The sequence below is a fragment of the Lactuca virosa genome, chromosome 2, assembly GCF_052849685.1.
Source record: "Lactuca virosa cultivar CGN04683 chromosome 2, Lactuca_virosa_CGN04683_v6, whole genome shotgun sequence".
NCBI classification, from domain to species: Eukaryota; Viridiplantae; Streptophyta; class Magnoliopsida; order Asterales; family Asteraceae; genus Lactuca; species Lactuca virosa.
Window position 1 is genome coordinate 266,403,589 of NC_136427.1, and position 14,970 is coordinate 266,418,558.

The following is a 14,970-nucleotide window of genomic DNA, read 5'->3' on the forward strand; positions in this document are numbered from 1 at the left end:
AAATAAAACAAACTATCATCTCCTCAAATCCAGCGTCTCTGAAAAACAGGCTGGAATTCTTAGGTGTATGCACAAGTTTATTTTCTTGACAGCTTCTAATTAGTTCTCAGATTAAAATACAGTTTTTGTCCCTAATAATAATAGGTTTTTGCAATTTTGTTCCTTATTTGAGGTTTTGTAACGTTTTTGGTCTTTCTTTAAAGTACTATGACTATATTTACGAGACCAACATTGAAAAAATTAACGATGCTGATGGACCAAAACTACTCATTTTACTTGGAGTGGACAAAAAAAAATTAAAAAAATCCTCAAACAAGGACCACTATTGGAACACTAATATGCCAATTTTATAGGTTCTTCATGTGTGACATAAGCTGGCTTGAAATTCATGTACAAGTGTGTAAACCACCCACTTAACCGGCTAAACATAAGCACCAATTAGGAAAAAAATGTCCATGGGATAAAATAAAGAATGCCACCAAGTTATCACATACAACTTTCTTATATGGACAAAAAGACGTAGAGTTTGCGTTTGCTTCTTCTTTTCATACTCTTTAATCGTTTTTTTTTTCTCTTTTTTTGTAACATTGTTTTATCATCTTTTTACGACTATATATTTACCAAAAAAAATTCTTCCCTACAATGATCACTATGGAAAGTTTTATGTTATGTTTGATTGTTTGATGATTATTTTTCGTTTCAGTAACTTGCGAAATACTTTAACCAATCTTCTAAAAGATTGGAGAAACAAGTTCCAAGAAAAGCAAGATTCTATAAAGTTCTAATAAGGTCCCCTTCGGCTGTCTTTAATTTTCTTTATTATAGCATCCCACTTCATTTTTTCCTTATTTTAGCATTGTACTTTGAAACATCTATGTATTTAGTGGAACATCCCATTTGAATCACAGTTACGACCCATGAAGACATGAGCTAACGCATCTCCACATCAACGTGTTTAATGGACCTGCTAATGTTCTGAATGTAATAGTTTTATTATCAATGTATTTGGGCAACGTATTAAAGTTATGAAAATCTATTCCATTTAGTTTCTTGGTTTTGGAAGGACTATTCTGCAATTTTAGTTTTTGAAAAAAAAAGGTTTTAACAGCCTACTATTTTGTCTCAGTTTTATAAACTTTTCAAAGTACAATCATCTTCAAACTTCAATATGGATAGTCCAAGCCCATCTTTAAGAGTCCATAACCCATCTTCATAAGCCCATTTCATCAAAGTCTTCAACACACCAAGCCCAATTCTTCCAAAAAGGATCTGCAAAGCCCAATAACTCCTTACAAGCCCACCAAGCCCGACAACAAACTAATCTGCAACCACAACGAGACTTTAAAAACCTACAAAACACCTTATGCGCAATATAAAAGTACCAGATACGATCCAAGATAAGGAAAGAATAGAATATGCAATGCAAAAACAATAAAAAAGGCTAAAAACATTAAAATAAACTATATAAAAGAAGTAAATAAAACAAACTATCATCTCCTCAAATCCAACGTCTCTGAAAAATCAGGACTGGAATTCCCGGGTGTATGCTCAGGTTTATTTTCTTGACAGCTTCTAAGTAGTTCTCAGATTAAAATACAGTTTTTGTACCTAATAATAACTGTTTTTTTTTGCAATTTTGTTCCTTATTTGAGGTTTTGTAACGTTTTTGGTTTTTCTTGAAAGTAATATGACTATATTTACGAGGCCAACATCGAAAAAATTAACGATGCTGATGGACCAAAACTACTCATTCTAGTTGGAGTGGACCAAAAAAAAAAAATAAAAAAAACCTCAAACAAGGACTAATATTGGAACACTAATATGCCAATTTTATAGGTTCTTCATGTGTGGCATAAGCTGGCTGGAAATTCATGTACAAGTGTGTAAACCAACCATTTAATCGGCTACACATAAGCACCAATTAGGAAAAGAATGTCCATGGGATAAAATAAAGAATGCCACCAAGTTATCACATACAACTTTCTTTTATGGACAAAAATACGTAGAGTTTGCGTTTGCTTCTTCTCCTCACACTCTTTAATCGTTTTTTTTTGTAACATTGTTTTATCATCTTTTTACGACTATATATTTAACAAAAAAAATTCTTCCCTACAATGATCACTATGGAAAGTTTTATGTTATGTTTGATTGTTTGATGATTATTTTTCATTTCAGTAACTTGCGAAATACTTTAACCAATCTTCTAAAAGATTGGAGAAACAAGTTCCAAGAAAAGCAAGATTCTATAAAGTTCTAATAAGGTCCCCTTCGGCTGTCTTTAATTTTCTTTATTATAGCATCCCACTTCATTTTTTCCTTATTTTAGCATTGTACTTTGAAACATCTATGTATTTAGTGGAACATCCCATTTGAATCACAGTTACGACCCATGAAGACATGAGCTAACGCATCTCCACATCAACGTGTTTAGTGGACTTGCTAATGTTATGAATGTAATAGTTTTATTATCAATGTATTTGGGCAATGTATTAACCTTATGAAAAATCTATTCCATTCAATTTCTTGGTTTTGGAAGGACTATTCTGCAATTTTTGTTTTTGAAAAAAAAAGGTTTTAACAACCTACTATTTTGTCTCAGTTTTATAAACCTTTCAAAGTACAATCATCTTCAAACTTCAATATGGATAGTCTAAGCCCATCTTTAAGAGTCCATAACCCATCTTCATAAGCCCATTTCATCCAAATCTTCAACACACCAAGCCCAATTCTTCCAAAATGGATCCACAAAGCCCAATAACTCCTTGCAAGCCCACTAAGCCCAACAACAAACTAATCTGCAACCACAACGAGACTCTAAAAACCTACAAAACACCTTATGCAAAATATAAAAGTACCAGATACGATCCAAGATAAGGAAAGAATAGAATATTCAATGCAAAAACAATAAAAGAAATGCTAAAAACATTAAAATAAACTATATAAAAGAAGTAAATAAAACAAACTATCATCTCCTCAAATCCAACGTCTCTGAAAAACAGGATTGAAATTCTCGGGTGTATGCTCAGGTTTATTTTCTTGACAGTTTCTAATTAGTTCTCAGATTAAAATACAGTTTTTGTCCGTAATAATAACTGTTTTTTTGCAATTTTGTTCCTTATTTGAGGTTTTGTAACGTTTTTGGTCTTTCTTTGAAGTAATATGACTATAGGTTCTTCATGTGTGGCATAAGCTGGCTGGAAATTCATGTACAAGTGTGTAAACCAACTACTTAATCGGCTAAACATAAGCACCAATTAGGAAAAGAATGTCCATGAGATAAAATAAAGAATGCCACCAAGTTATCACACTCTTTAATCGTTTTTTTGTAGCATTGTTTTATCATCTTTTTACGACTATATATTTACCAAAAATTTTTTCCCTACAATGATCACTATGGAAAGTTTTATGTTATGTTTGATTGTTTGATGATTATTTTTCATTTCAGTAACTTGCGAAATACTTTAACCAATCTTCTAAAAGATTGGAGAAACAAGTTCCAAGAAAAGCAAGATTCTATAGGGGTCTAATAAGGTCCCCTTCGACTGTCTTTAATATTCTTTATTATAGCATCCCACTTCAATTTTTCCTTATTTTAGCATTGTACTTTAAAACATCTATGTATTTAGTGGAACATCCCATTTGAATCACAGTTATGACCCATGAAGACATGAGCCAACACATCTCCACATCAACGTGTTTAATGGACTTGCTAATGAGTGTAATAGTTTTATTATCAATGTATTTGGGCAATGTATTAACCTTATGAAAAATCTATTCCATTCAATTTCTTGGTTTTGGAAGGACTATTCTGCAATTTTAGTTTTTGAAAAAAAAAGGTTTTAACAGCCTACTATTTTGTCTAAATTTTATAAACCTTTCAAAGTACAATGCTTTAATGGGAAAAAAGGTAAAAGTAAAATCCTGACTATAACACAAAACAAAAAAAATACCCAGGACGAATGCGGAGCTTTTTTACTAGTTTTATTAAACTTTTAACAGCTTTAAATAATCTTTATGGCATCCTAATTCTTTTTAATTTTTCATAATTAATAGACATTTTAATCTTTCCATAATTCAAATCTAGTATTATTATCTTTTACAAAACGATTCTCAATAATATACATATTTGTTTTCATGTAGAGTTAGAATTGTAAAAACATGTAAAAAAATAACTTTACATATCCGTTTTCATGTGCACTCTTATTTATAATTAAATATAACCCTACTATAAATTATGTTTTGCATATTCTTACATACACAAAAATTTTTGCAGCGTTGTGCAGGGTGCTATCTAGGGGTAAGAATCGATTCAGTTTATGGGTTCGTTGGTTTCTTCGGTTTGAAATTATTTGGTCCAAATCGAAAACCGAATTTAAATTCCTCTAGGCCAAACCGAAAACTAAATTCCAATTTGGTTTGGAAACCGAAAGGGCTAAAATGTCATTTATTTACATTGATTATGTAACATTTTTATTTAATATATAAAATATAAAATATATTTTTAATTAATTATTTAATGCAATTTATTTTTTCGCTTCGGTTTGGTCTATACTTCATGATTCATGAGACTAAAACACAAACCAAATACCAAATACAAAATTAGGTTTGGTCTCGGACCAAACCAAAAACCGAATTTGAATATGATTTGGTCTGAAATCGGTTTCGGTTCAATTTGGTTTTCGGATTTTTCAGTTCCAAATCTAATAATCCCCCTGTAGTTAAACCACAATACGTAATGACATGCTTCAACATGGTTGAAAGTCAAAAAAAGACTAAAAATAAATAAAAACTAATCCCACAAGTGAATAGAGCCGTCAATTTACAAATGTGAGGGGATGTTACTATATTAGTGACTAATGTTCACGCTTGCCACGAGCCTTGAGTTTACCAGGAAGGGGAGGTCTATTGGATGGTATGGTGGTCCCACCGATTGCCATGTCATCCACAGACCCACCCTTTGCCATGTCATCACCTCCTTTTGATCGACCACATAACTTCATTTCCTTGAGTACATAATTGTCATAATGTAGTTCAAACGGGGTGCTTCAATTATATGCAAAAACAATTAGGTTAATAATGAATTCAAGTCAAAGAAAAGTCAACCATTCAGGTCCAAATAGCCAAATTTACTTACTTACCCATTGAAGTCAAAATGGACGAGTTGCGTATTTTCCGACATTTCAATCTCGACTTCCGCATGAGAGTGAGTCTACAAAGGGGCAAAAACGTAATTTCAGAAAATTTTAATAATGTAAAAAAAAAAAAATGTGTCAAACAAACAGCTGGTACCTGTACGAGTACAAAAGGTAAAGCGAAACCACCGGGTGGAGCAATTTTGGAACCATATAATTGCTGATTGTGTTGTATCAGATTCTTTACAGCTACATACTTTGTGAGGGTAAAAAGGGAAAGTTAGTGCACAAAGGAACTCAGTCCTCATTCCTGACACAATTTTGTAAAAGAAATATTGAGAGTGACTACAATCATTCTCACTTGATCCTCCAATTCTTGTAAATATGCTGATTTCATCTCAAATCTGTTTCGTATAGCAAGCCTCTCACTCTGTATTTTTCAGATAAACATAAACAAATTAAGAGTGATTGGTAATTATTTAGTGATATTCCCATAATTAACATAAAATGAGAAAAGACCTTTAGCTCTTGAATATGGTTAGGGGTAGTGTGAGGCAAACCCTTCCTTTTTATCTTTAGAAATAATATCCATAGCCATTAGAACATTTAGTGCATCATAAACCCTTCTACGAATGTTCTTCTCATCATATTGATGCTGTTGTAACCATTTAAGTACAATAAATAAATAAATAAATTTCATGTGATAGGTTTGGGACATACATGAGGCTGGCCAGAAGCTTGAACACCATTGTTAGGGTCTGAAAATTCAGCCACAAGTTCATCTGCAACCTGGAATTCAACTTTCCATTCTTAGTAATCTGGAATGGAATTGTTGCTTTGTTTGATCTCAATTTGAGTTCATGGTTAACAAAAGAACAGGTGAACGAAAGTAGAAGAACAAATAACTGAATCTACTAACCTCATTATATGTGGTTCTTCCCTTGCTTTCAACTTTCTTGCACACTAGTTATATCAAAATCAAAGTAAACATGAATCGAATTGAAAAGCTTTGTAGATATGAGAATTGTGTTATGCTTGTTTAATAAAAAACAAGACATTTATTACAAACCTTTTAAGCTAAATTGCCTGAGTCCTCTACCATTTTTATCCCCTCTGATTTTATTAGTTAAATGGGTGAATTGTTGTGATTGATTATATTTTGGATTTCCATTATAAACTAACTATTTTTTTGTATTTTTTAGAAGATGAACATATGTGCTTGGTAGCCTCATGGGGAAAACAGGACAAGTTTTTTTGAGAAACAATTAGAAGGCCACTAGTTTGCTATATCAACATTTTCATATATTTGGTGTTCATTACATAATAAAGAATTACCTTTCTTCCATTTGTATATGTAAATAATATAGACTCTTTGGTAAGTATTTTAATGGAATCATTAAGATGCAGCCTCTTAATGGTTCGGTATTAAAAGTATTTGGTTGTTCAATTTTTATTTATTTATTTATTTATTATTTATCTCTGATTCGTTCATTCCGTCGGAGGTTCACTTAACCATCATTTTAGCAAGTGAGTTGAAAATGTTTTCAATTCCAACCCTTAGGTTTGATAATGCTGTCAAATTTAGTCATTTCTCTTCTAGATTGACTATTTCCCATAAATATTTATAAACCTTTCTTTTTATTTTATTATTTTCATTAATTACGTAATTATTTGTTTTATTTTATTTAAAAAAATATTTTCACTATACAGTACAAAAACTCTAGGCTTAATTTAGATATGTTACATAACAGAAACTCGAACACATCTAATGACATAAAGGGAACAATTTTACAAATTAACAAATTTGAAGAATGAAAAATAGTGAAGATAAAGTTTTGCATCTTTCTGCTCGATATCTTGGAATTCTACTCCCCTAATAATTTATTCTAGTTCCTTCAAAAGTTATCTTATTTAAAGATTCGTTATATTATACCTTTTATGGGCACGCAGATGGACAAATGACATCCAAAATTAACAACCTCACACGCTCACACACCACTAGTTTGATAGATATAATACTCTTGTGACTTGTAGGATTATTTCTATTTATGATATCTACTTATTTTACCTCATTCCTTTTCACCTAAGAGAAGGGATATTGACCGTTTGAGATTCTTAACGTTATGTCATATACTCATATTAGTTTATTATTTATTTACAAAAATGGTCCCTAAACTATGATCAATTATACATAGGGCTGTAAACGAACCGAACACGAACAAAGGCTTGTTCATGTTCGTTCGTTTAAGCTAGCCGAACAATCGAACGAACACGAACGGATAAACGAACGGAGTTTTCTTGTTCATGTTCGTTCGTTTAACAAATTGTCTTATTCATGTTCGTTCGTTTATGTTCGTGAACATGCTAAACGAACATAAACGAACGAACATAAACGAACAAATATAAACAAACACAATTGAACATATATGAATATAAACGAACTATAATATAGTAATGTAATAAAAAAACAATTGAAAATATATGAACATAAAAAAACTTAAACGAACGAACATAAACGAACGTAAACGAACAACATAAACGAACGTTCACGAACGTAAATGAACGAACGAGACCATTTTTCATGTTCGTTCGTTTAACTAAACGAACGAGAATTTGTGTTCATGTTCGCTCGTTTATTAAATAAACGAACATAAACGAACTTCCCGACGAACAGTTCACGAACGGTTCGCCGAACGTTTAGTTCGTTTACAGCCCTAATTATACAACCCACACATTTACAAGGTCTTTGTAATATTGAATATAAATATACCCCAAAATGTTCAAGACATTGGCAATAATTGTCTAGATTTTAAATATTTAAATGCTATGTCCGAAGTTGAAAACTTTTACAAAGTTTTGGTGCCTTAAGTTGAATGGTAGTGGTACTGTGAGCCAAACATGGCTAGAAATCACAAAATTCTAACTAGCACCATTATTTATAGGTTCAAAAACTTACAACCTTTATCTCAAAATTAGAGTTCTATAATTTAATTTGAAAGACAAATCTTATGACAAACTGTACTTATGTGATGAAATAATATGATAAAAACGTAAACAGCCTAAAAAAGCGGTAGTGGACACTGCTGATTGGACAGAAAAGAGCATTGGACTGAAAGAAGCCCAATTTAGTTACAAAATGTATTGGGCATTTGCAATAATAGCATACCATTTTTTTTACTATAAATCATTTTCTCATTTAAAATTCAACATCAAAATTTGTGGATGTACATAATTTGCGATAATATCCGTATTAAACAACCAAGCTCTAAAATAAAGTTTTTCACGATTAACAAGTTTATAAGCTTTGAGGATGGTTGTACGTCTCTTCTCTTCTATCTTTTATCTATCTATCTATTATATCTATTATAATAAAAAAATCAATTTTTGTCACATATCTTATCTTCCTTTCATTTAACCAAAAAGTTAAATTATCAACTTACCCTTATCTTCCTAATTAATAAGGATATACTATATTATATTATTATACCTCTAATTGAATAGATGGTTACCATATTCAATTTAAAAGCTCTAACACTTTGTGTTTTTCCATATCAGATTCAATTTTGAATCCTGTTTTAAATATAATGTAATTTTGTTTTGAACTTACTTATTAATATAAATTGTATCTTATTATTATTTAAAATTAAAATAGGTGAATAAAATAAATGTCTTCCTATTTTTGTATCAATTTATTTTAAGATTACCATTTCATTCAATTACGGGTAATTTGGAGAGTTTAATAGTTAAAAATAAATCCAATCTTTAGAATAAATAAGAAAATAGATAAAATTAATTACATTTTTTTAACATGTGACCAATTAAAAAATGAATTCATGGTTCTATTTTTTGCGTAAAAAAATTATTTAAATTTAAAGTAAAAAATTTTAATTAACACTATGAATGTCAATTATTTTAAAATATTTTTATTTTCAAAAACATAGTTTGAAAAAAACAAAAGATTTGACGTATATCTATAATTGGGAAGTACTACAATGCTATAATATGAACAAATGAAAGTAGGACGGTATAAAAAAAAAATTTGATCCAGTGTTTTTATATCGGTCAAACTGGTTGTCGGATGGGTATCACACTAATACATTATTATATAAGTATATGCTAGTTTTTCTTCATTGTACTTTTAACTACAAAAAATAGGTTATTTAACAAATTAAACTAAATATGATTTCTTTTAGTATTAAATTGATAGAAAAGACAATGAACTTAATTCAAATCTTGCTCGTATCAACTGCTTGTATATTTTCATAGAAAAAATAAGACTAAAAAATTAACGAACTTCTTTCCGTGACCCATATGTTTGCGACAATATAATAAATATAAAACATCAAATTTTCTAGGGTACATTGATCATCAATTCATATTAAAATAAAATAATGCACATACGTTATTATACACGTAAAAAGGTACAGGCCACATACGTTTGCTAAAGAAATTAAAAAATATATCCTAACTAAAAAGTAATAACATTTGATTTGAAACTTGGTAACGTGTATTGTGAGGAGTCGTCATTATTCATCATGGTAAAAAGAAAAAGAATATGGAAATTGAAATTCGTATGTTTTTTCACCAGTAACACAATTTATAGCATTCGCCATTCAGTTTGTTTTCATGCACATGTAAAATAGTGATATCTCAAAGATTTTAGGTGTCATCAATATGGTTTTTCAGATAAAATAGCACCAGCCAAAAAGAGAGAAAAAGTGGCATGAAAAATGAGGTATACATAATACATGTTAGAGTCTTGAAAATAATTTCTTTAAGAGAGATAAAAGTACTCGACCGACTTAAAATAAAATACATGTTAGTTAATTTTCTAAGGTGATTAAGGTGATGTAAATACATGTTTGTTTTGTTTTTTCTTTTAAATGTTTCTCTAATATTTTTGTTTATAGTCGGAGTATATTTTTTCTGAAGTTAAAACTTCCGTTTATAAAAGACTATAGACCTGATTAGGTTTGCACAACCTCTTGTAGAAAATATAGAACAGACCTTCTAACTAAAAAAAATAAAAATAAAAAAATAAAAAAATCAACCGTATTTCTTGTATGTTGTCTTCTTCAGTGATTTTCCACCTCTACTACCATGATGTCACCACCACCACTATTGTTAGATATCATTTAAAAATCAGTTTGGTTAATATGTGTATGTGCATATAGTTTGTTTGCTTCATCGATTAATATGGTTTAATATCATTTATGCATGATGTAGACTTAAAAAAAAAAACAAATAATCTTCTTTTTACAAGTTGCTAGTATACATCTTCTTCTACATACACATACACATATGTGGTACCTCATCAAAAAAAAATAAAAAAATAAAAAAATAAAAAAATAAAAAAATAAAAAAACAGCAGCTCCTACATTTCATTTAGCTCTCTTTCAAAGTCTTGGTCTAGGCATTCAGGTAGCTATCGACCAGGGGATTGTATTACGATTTCTTTCTTATTTCTTGTGTAATTGGTGGATTGCATTATTGGTATGGTGACTTATGACCGCTTAATTTCTTTTGCCGCAGTTGGGGGATCATAATCCAATATGCATCCGGTGCGATTAGGTAATTTATGTATGGGATAATGACTTGAAAGGGTAACAAACTTTCGATTTTGTTCATATTTAGTCACTAAACTTTTTTTCGTTATTTATTTGTCACTGAACTATTGAAACTGTTCACATTTTACCTTTATGACCGGTTGTTACCGGTCATAAAGGTAAAATGTGAACAGTTTCAATAGTTCAGTGGCAAATAGATAATGAAAAAAAATTTAGTGACTAAATGTCAACAAAATCGAAAGTTCATTTCCCTCCAAAAAGTTCAATGACTAAATGTGAACAAACTTCCTATTGTATTATGTTTTAGCAAATTATTTATTTTTGTTAAATTCTAGCAACATTTGTTGATGAAGAAATATATTAAATAAAAAAACAAAACCCCGAAAATATATTAAAAAAAACGAAAAACCGAAACAGAAATAAAAAACCAATGGTTTGGCATTTTCCAAAAAAAAAAAATCAAAATTTCCAATCTGATTTTGGTTTTACAAAAAAATGAATCATTCTCACTGATGTGAATTATGACCATTGGTTTGACATGCGGAATTAAAGAACACACAAAGAACACGGTGATTTGGGTGTTTAAGAGATGCATTCGATTATGAAAGGTGTTTACAAAAAGGATCTAGATCTAAATCTACATAATTAACACACACTAACACTCTCAATGTTACATCTCTCAAGCACACACCTCTACATGTGGTATGAACTCACCTTATATAGAGGTGTTTAAATGTCTCTCTCTCTATCTCTCATGTCACAAGGGGGAGTTTTGGATAGAAAAATTCCGAATTGAGCGCTTTCTCATTTCCTTTTTGGTTTTATAATCATTTTTTGATTATAAAAAGGGGGAGAGATTTAGATATAGAAATCCAAAAGTTGAATTTTTGTAAAACCAAAATCGGATTGGAAAATTGTGATTTTTTATATTGGAAAATACCAAACCATTGGTTTTTATTTCGGTTTCGGTTTTTCGTTTTTTTTTAATATATTTTTCGGGGTTTTGGTTTTTTTTTATTTAATAGATTTCTTCATCAACAAATGTTACTACAATTTAACAAAAATAAATAATTTGCTAAAACATAATACAAGAGGAAGTTTGTTTACATTTAGTCATTGAACTTTTTTAGAGGGAAACGAACTTTCGATTTTGTTCACATTTAGTCACTAAACTTTTTTTCGTTATCTATTTGCCACTGAACTATTGAAACTGTTCACATTTTACCCTTATGACCGGTAACAACCGGTCATAAGGGTAAAATATGAACAGTTTCAATAGTTCAATGACAAATAGATAACGAAAAAAAGTTTAGTGACTAAATGTGAACAAAGTCGAAAGTTCGTTACCTTTTCAAGTCATTATCCCTTTATGTATTTCATTTTCTTCATTATTATGTCGGATAATCATGGTGGAGGCTGGACGGAGTTAAGTAGACGAAAAAAAGGGTTATAGGAGGTATCTTTAACATGTTAGGACCACCTTTTAATGAACTGAAGCATAACTACGAGGATTTAGATCGTACTTATAATATGATATTCATCATGGTATTCCCTCATCAGATTGGGACACATGACTTATGGGTTGTTGTCTAAACACCAAATTATGGCAAAAAAATGTTTATTTCTCAATCATGTATTAAGATCGGTAAGCATTTCATATTTACTCGATTCTTACGTGTTCATAATTTAGGCTTACATATGCACTATTTCATTGGAGAACTATAAAATGTTTGATTCACCGGTGAGATTCCAATGTAACAATTGGAAACAATGTTCTGCGTTGAACATGACCCTTTGTTTAAATAAATTAGTTTTCATGACATAACAAGGGTTGTTGTGGAGGATGAAAATTAATAAATTATAGATTCTTCCATGGAATGATAAATCGAAAGTGTAGACACTTTGCAATTTGGTGTGTTGTGTGAAAATTTAGGGCCGGCCGGGAGAATTTGAAGGCATTGTGCAATTTAACAAAAAAATGCCCTAAAACTTGAACATTTTAAAAATTTAAGCAAAACAATTTAATTTTTCAGTTTTTACTTGCAAAATACATAAATTAAAATTTCATTCAAAATAATACACAAAAATATCGCGTTTACTTAAAAACAACCATCATTCTAATATTCGTTGAAATAAACTTTTTCTATAGCATTTTCATAAGTAACTTTATCCAAAAGGTTTCTCTCAATCGTCGTTAAGTTTTATCTATTAAGTTGTTTTTGAGTCATTGTAGATCGCAAGTAGGACTTCAAAATCTTTAATTTGCAAAAACTTCTTTCTTCAAATGCAATTTGGAAAAATCTTCGATTTGAAAAAACTTCAAAATCTTCGATCCATTTTCCATAGATCTTTTTTTTTGTTTTTATTATCTTCTTCAATTTTCTGTTTCTTTTTATGTTTTTCACATCCAGATTCATATTTTTTAAATCCACGAGGCATCCTAAATTAGAGAAAGGAAAGAAACAATCTTATTTTCGATTTGGGGATCTTTTCTTGGTTCTTAATTCTCAAACTCAAGTAGTAAAGTATAACAAACTATAAAAGAAAAACATAAATGAAATCAGCAAATTATATTACATTAATAGAAATTAAAATTAGAAGCAAATACAAATCATAAACAAACAACAAAAGAATGAAACATAATTTGATTTTCATGTAACTTAAAAAACCAGAAATTAATTTTCAAAAAAAAAACATAATTTGATTTTCGTGTTCCTTAAAAAACCAGAAATTGATTTCCTTGTAACTTTGGTCTTTCTGATTTTTGAAATTGATTTGTATATTATTTCAATAATCAGATTTTCGAAAAGCTTATGAGAAATAGAAATAAGAAACATATCAGAAATGCAAATCATAAGCGAACAAAATATGGAAAAGAAAGAGAATCTAATTTTTGAGTAGCTTATCAATTATAAGAAGTACATACAAGAATTATCAGAAATACAAAGCATAAACAAACAAAAAAGAATGAAAACATAATTTGATTTTCATGTACCTTAAAAACCATAAATTCATTCTTGTAACTTTGGTCTTTCTAATTTTCGAAACTGATTTGTATGTTCTTTCAATAATCAGATTTTTGAGAATCTTATGAGAAATAGAAATAAGAAACATACCAAAATTCATAAATACAAATCATAAAAAACTATAAGGAAAAAAAGGAATCTGATTTGTTTTTACCTTGAAAAATCAGAATTTGATTCATGTTCATGATTTTCAAATTTGATTTGTGTGTCCCTTCAAACAAATCAATTAATCAGCAACTTTATACCAAAAAAAACCTAGAAAAAAAAACCAGATTGTTGCTTCTGATATTCGAGAATGAAGATTGAAAAAATGAACCAGATTGTTGCTTCTGATTACCTAACGACTTCGAAAATGTAAGTTCTGAAATCTAATTTTTGAGAAACTCTTCTATATACGAACGATTGTAAGATTGTAACAACACAAAGCTTTTTTTCAAGAAGGTTACACGATTGTTGCTTCCGATTTTCGAGAAGGAATACAAAAGAAATTGAAACATGTAGCTTTTGTTCTTATTCTCGAGAAGGAGCAAGAAAGAAATCCCAACCTCTGTAATTGACTGATTTTATTACAAACATTGTGATCGTTGCTATCAAGAATGGGAGACGATTCAGTAATCATTATTAGAACCAAAGAGTTTTTTTTCTTTTCATCAAATTTTAGTCTAATTTTTGTTTCCCGCTCAATCAACTGAGATCCCAACCTCTGTAATTGACTGATTTTATCACAAACATTGTGACTGTTGCTGTCAAGAATGACTGATGATGCACGTAGGTGAAAGAAACGTATAAAATATATTAACCTAATTTAGATTTGGGCCTAAACTCAACCTAATCTAATATATATGCTAAAAAAAATTTGGGTTCGATGATTTAGTGGACCTTGTTCATGGGCATACTTTGAACTATCTTTGGGCCGGCAATGTGAAAATTGACATTGACATGGTGAGTATTCTACTAACCGCACTTCAATATTGAGGACGAAAAGGGGAACTTTCCAACAACTTTCTAAGCATAATATTGACTTTCTCAGTGATGGAAATAAAGTAAGCAATTTGGAGTCATGGTGGGGATAAATCATTAAGACCTAATGTGTTTACATTTCAGTTTTTCATATGGTATTGGGACCTTTTAGAGTCATGCATCGTCACTTTCGTGAAGGCTTTCTAGGATTTGATTGTAAATCCTTGGGGGAGTAATTTGGTTTTCATTACGATGACCCTAAAAAGATATTGGATGCACTTTTTG

The 14,970-nt window shown here is 30.0% G+C and overlaps 1 pseudogene; it reads right to left on the bottom strand.

Moving 5' to 3' along the window:
- Nucleotides 1–4,853: 4,853 nt before the first annotated feature.
- LOC145158480 (transcription factor-like protein DPB) lies at nucleotides 4,854–6,478 on the bottom strand (annotated as a pseudogene).
- Nucleotides 6,479–14,970: the final 8,492 nt, after the last annotated feature.